Raw genomic sequence first — 6000 nt, 5'->3', positions numbered from 1 at the left:
AATGATGTGTGATTAGAAGTTTGCCAACTGCCCAGACCTCCCCATTTCTCCCAGCAAGTCACATCTTTTGGAAACTACTGATTGATGAAGTCCTCCAGTCCCTATCAGCTCTGATTTCCTCATCAAATACCATACCACACTCAATCAGCTGACTACAGAGGTTTAAATCCATGCTACTGAAAAGATTACTGCTGTTCTGCTTCTTGGCCACATCTCACCATTTCCAAGAACTTTCAGCACTAATTGACAATGATTCTGTCAGGGAAAAAAAAAAAAAAAAAAAAAAAAGGTCAAATTCTGGCTCAGATCTCAGATATCTAAAAAACAAAAGGCTGGAAAATAAGTTTCTTTAACTCACTGTTTGTGATGGAAGCAAGAGTTTTCACTTGCATCTGATTCATAAAAACCACAAGTCTGCACTGATTTTCAGGTTTTGGTTTAGATTTTTTAAGTTATCTGGGGGTACACAATTAAAGTCTTGCAATGTTTCTGCAAGTGATTCTGAAAAAGATAAATATGACGACAACAATCCTCACACAGTTAAGAAATAGGACGCCCAGAAGTTTATTTGAGTTCAGGACTGTTCAACCTGAAGAGAAGGACTGGAGCAATCTTATCAATGTCTATAGATATCTGAAGGGAAGGGAAAGAGGACAGAGCCAGGCTCTTTTATATTGCCTGCAGAGTTTATAGAATTTTCTCCTTAGAGATCTTCAAAATTGACTGGATGGACATGGTTCTCAGTAACCTGTGCTGCATGTCAGAGGTCCCTCTAGAGGTCCCTTTCAGCTTCAAACTTTCTGCAATTCTGTGATTCTGAATTTATTTCTGATCCAAAGCTGAAGGTTTCTCAGGGTTTTGTATTGAGGATACAGCTCATCTGGACCAGCTCCAGCTTAAAGTTCAGAGTCTGATATTTCTAATTCACTTGCTCTACACGTTCAGAAGAGCCCAGCAGGGAATATTCTCAGGGATACTGGGAACACTAAGGTTACAGGGACTCAATCATGGGTTCTTCAACACAACTGGGCAATGAGTCCCATAATTCAGCATATACTTAGTTCCACCAGTAGGAAGTTCAGTCCCTAGCAGCAGTAGTCATCCTAGCCAGTCTACTGACCTTGTTGTAGAAAAGAGGAGGGGATTGTTTTTGTTTTTGTTTTAATATACCTAGTGTACTACAGCCATATTTAAAAAAAAAAAAAAAAAAAAAAAAAAAAAATTAAAAAAAAAATTGGCCTTTCCTTTCAGAAAAGACATGTTTTGGCTTTGAAATGGTGCTGTAAAAACAGTACCAACTTGAGACATGTCAAGAAAAATGTGACAAATTTATCACCCCTACCCATCAGCTCCTGTGCTTAATTCAGGTTTTCTGAAGCCCCCCTGACAGTGCCTGCTGCCCCAGAGCAACAGCACAGCCTGCCAGTCACGGCCTTCAGCTTCCATCCTCTAATGCTCACACCTCCCACCTGTCACTAAAAGCACAGATATAAATACATGGTTTTGTCCTGGCAGAAACTCCCACATGCCAGGCATTTGGCTTGGAGCTCCTATCATGTCAGCAGCTGATATGGGTGTAGGGGGAAGAATGCCTGTCTGACAAGAACTCGCCTGTGCTGAGCAGAGCGAGTGAGCAACTGCGATGTGAATAAGAGGGACCTGTGGGTACTGTTTTGATTTTGCAAAAAGCTTACATAGTCTCTTTCATCTGAAGTATTTAGAGATTTTCAGGCCAGATCAACCTTTCACAAACGCAAAGAAAAGTTGTTAGGATACCAGTTTTAGGTCTCTCAGGAGATGCTGAACATACTGTAGGACGAAGCCCTAAATCCCTCAATGGGCGATTCTAGATAAGGAGTCATTCTGCAGAGCTATTCCCCAGCCATCCCCTTCTCGCTCCACAGCCTGTTCCTTCATGCTTGTTTCCAGGAATTACCAGCCTGCTGTTGGGAAATGTGGCTTCGCTCTGGTTCCCAGCACAGCCATGAAAGAAGCAGGGGCATCAGCATCTTCATGTGCATTCATCTGGGGAGAGGAGCTTCCCATTACACCTGCTGTGCCTCACAAAGACTGAGGAGAACAGCAAGGGCTCAGCTCCCGCAGCCTGCCTCCATCATTCTCCTGAGCCAAACCACTGAACAAAAGCTGAGGCTTTCTCTCTACCTCACTACAATCACCAGGGCAAAGAAGGAGGTGCTGAGCTCTCCTGTTTTACCTCTTTCCTGCTCTCCAGTCCCTTTCAGAGTTGTGTACTACCTGGGCAGTCCTCCCTCCACAATCTGTGACAAAAAAGAATCACACTGGGTCATTTGCTTCCAAAATAGAAGATTTTAGTTCATTTGTCTTATGCTTTTTGGCCTCTGTTATCATGGTAAACACCTCTTATTTTTAAAATCCCTAAATATGTTTGAAGTGCTAGCCTTGAATATTGCAGCTTGCTGTCTTAATGGGAAGGCAAACTACAGGTAAAACTTAGAACAGCTTAATATCCTTCATTAAGCTCCCTAATCCTCCCTAAGCTCACTTCACAGCTAGCAAAGAGGGAGGCCCTTCATGACATCTTTCAGATTTGTTAAATTAGCCTTCTACTTGGAATCACCTTCTGAACAGACTTGACATGCTCCATTGACTACAGGGGGAGCATAAGCACAACCTGAGAGACTAACTCTCCACCTTGTACACAAGGTTGGTGGGTACCTCACATTGACAAATTGCTTAGAAGTATTTGAATTGAAGGCATTAAGTGAGAGCATACTACTGAAGTACAGTACAAAGCATAATAATGGCTGCTAAATTATTGTTGTCATTGCTACCTCTACTAACGCAGATGTGTATTTCTGGCTTTAAGGTTAGAGTGTTTTCTACCTCTCCATCTACTTCAGAGGCTTGTAGCATAAATTCTACAAAGGAAGAAGGTGGCTGTCTTTTCAATCTTTTTTCCATTTGTTTTTTCTCTCCATGTTTGTCCTGCTTTTTTGTGCCATTTTATTGTGACCCTGATTCTAAGGTTGCAGGACTGAAATATAATATACTTGTCTTCTCCTTCTCATGTTGGGAGATAAAAGGGTGGCTTATTTAGGGAGCTTTCCTGATAAGACAGCAAGTAGCACTGATGATACACAGGCTCAGCTCTAATTCAACTACTTACAGAACAGTCTTTATCACAAGAGAATGTTTTGTCTTTGTGACACTCAGTTGTGCAGGCAGCTTGTTGGAACCATATCATCAAGGAAGGACAATGGCAAAACAACCAATTTTATACTTCAGTTTAGCTAAGGACAAACGATTCTGGTCCTGTCTGTTTTTTTACGCTGGAAAGGGTTCTGTGGAATGAGTAGGACTATCTGCAGCACATAAAGCAAAACTTCACAAATTGTTAGAGGACTGAGATTTTATATGGTTGAAGATATTTATCCACTATATCGTGAATGTCAGGACTCCAGGCTGGAAATTAGCACCTTCACATTCCATCCAAAGTATATGCAAAATCAAGCCTTAAATTCAACACAAATTTTTTTAATAATATCTGACCTCAAGACGAAAGAAGGAATGCTTGGCTTTTCTTTCATCCTGTTCAATCAGGTAACTCTATTTTGGAAACAGAGTCCTTATGCACCTCAGTATGGGCCCTTTTTCATTTTCTTTCTCTGGCATGCATACCTAGGTTTTTGAAAGAGGGAGAGAGGGAGAAATGCATACAGATAAAAAGACAGAAGGAAAAGCAGAGATAGACATGGGAAAGAGAGATAGAAAGAGTTATAAAATAGGCAGTTGTAAAACAAAGAAGGAATGAGAAAAAAATTGGGAGGATGGAAAAAAAGAGAATGTGAGACACAGATTGAGAGAGAGAAGGGAAGAAAGAAAAAAATGAAGGAAAAAAGAAAAAGAAGAAAGTCCAACAGGGACAAGATTGATAGTGTTATTTCTCTTTATCCTCTACCCTAAGTGCTGTGAAAAGAAAGTGCAAGTGGATCCATTCCTTCAGGCTGGAGATTTCCTCTGCATTACAGTCATGCCAACACAGCCGCTGCATTGGACTGAAGCTCACAGCGCACCCCCGAGTGGCACCAACCACACTTGACTTTTGCTGAGTCCCATGAGCACCTGTGGTGCTACTAATTAATAACAGCAATACAAGAACTAATACAGTAAAAAAGTCAGACCTTAAGAAATGAAAAAGAAATATATATTTAATAAATAATTACATGGGTGCAGAAGTCTTCTATTATCAATAACGGACTTCTGAAATTGTACATCAGGGTTAAAAAATATATAAAAAATCATCCTGTATTTCAAAATGTAATAGTATGCAAATTAATTATCACTCTTATGGAAATATCTTTTCACCCTCCTCCATCCCCCGCATACTGCTTTTCTCTTTTACTCTCTCTCTAGAGCCCCCAGTAACACTTAATAACTACTGTATAGCTATCAATGAACTGAAAATGTTTATCACTATGCACTTTCTTATCTTGTTATATATTTGAGAGGGAAACTAACTGGTCTTGAGAGGCATTATCTATTGAACAAGACAAAAAAAATTGTTACTGACCTTTTCAGATCCAAGCTATCATTTTTTGCTCCTGGGGTAGGAATGGAAGGAAGCAGAAAATTAAAAGAACTACAGTGCAACTAATAAGAAGAGACAGAAGAAATACAAACAAAAATATTCTTTGCCAATGGAGACAACAGTTTCCATGGTGATTGTATAGCAATAGGACCATCTATAACTGCAGAGCTATTTTTGACACTGTGTAAGAGATTGTATGTGTGTATACACATACTTGAGTGTATTCGTGCATGCAAAAATGTTCGTGTGTATGCACATGTATAGTTGTAATTTCAGTAAAATCTTGTTTGAGAACTGGTCACACACATAGTGTCCTTTTTAAGAAAGCTTCTCAGAAAATGATGAGAATTTATAACAGATTTGTGTTTCACTATAAGATTAAAGAGTTCTGTCTTTCATTTGGATTTTCCTAGTGATGACAAGTACAGGCTAATTGGTAAGATAATCTGAGAGAAGAAATCTGCTAAGGTGGCTTCCCTTATCACCATGAAAGAGAACAAAGGGAAAGAGATGAATTAATTTGCAGGAAAGCTTCATCTTGAACATGAACACTTTATTGCTCAAAATCTCCAATCTGAGCAAAAATTAGATATTGTTCTGTCATTTAAAAGGCAATGGATGAACAGTGTCCGTGTGTGTGTATGTGTCAATGTTATGCATTCAAGTATTAATTACAGTTCTACCCTGTGTAAGGCCAGAGAGATGACAAATTGAAAACTGATTCCTTCAGCTTTAGTAGTGCATAAGTTAAACTCTGTAGTTTTACAACTCTCAAAGAGGCTTCCACTCTGCCAGTGGTACTTTTGAAGGGACATCTCCCACTCACCACCAATGCTCCTGCTTGCATCCATAGAACCACTCCATGAATGACCACTCACAGAAGTTTGGAGCACAGAGTGGTAGCATCAGAGGTTGAGCATCTTCTGCATGATGGAGAACCATTCATATACCCAAAAATAACAAAAATAGGCTATGTAAAGACAGAGATTGCCTTCTAAGACCCACCAGAAGCAATTAAGACAACCCAACAGAAAACAGCTGACTCGAAAGCGCCTTGCAAAACTTGTTTAAGGCCTAGTCAGTAAATACTGACTTTTGCAAGGGTAGGGAGGAAAGGAGAAATCAGAGACCAGTGTGTGATAGAGCTCTGGAAAGCTGAGGAAGACTTGAGATAGTCCTCAAGCAGCTCAGACTTACTGACAAGATACAGATAGCTCTCACTTAAGAAAAAGAGCATTGTAGAACTATTATTTATTATTTATTATTTATTATTTATTATTTATTATTTATTACTAACCTAAAAATGTAACTAATTGCTAAGAAGCATATAAAGAAGGAATTCAGATTTTCCTTTTGTAATTAAACAATGGTAAACACTCAGTCTTCTTTCCAAAGGTTTTATTTTATTCAGTCTATTAGTGATTTGAAGA

Source organism: Centrocercus urophasianus, unplaced genomic scaffold (genome assembly GCF_019232065.1).
Source record: "Centrocercus urophasianus isolate 14NV4802_14NV808 unplaced genomic scaffold, USGS_Curo_1.0 seq_73, whole genome shotgun sequence".
Taxonomy (NCBI): Eukaryota; Metazoa; Chordata; class Aves; order Galliformes; family Phasianidae; genus Centrocercus; species Centrocercus urophasianus.
This window is presented reverse-complemented; position numbering follows the sequence as displayed.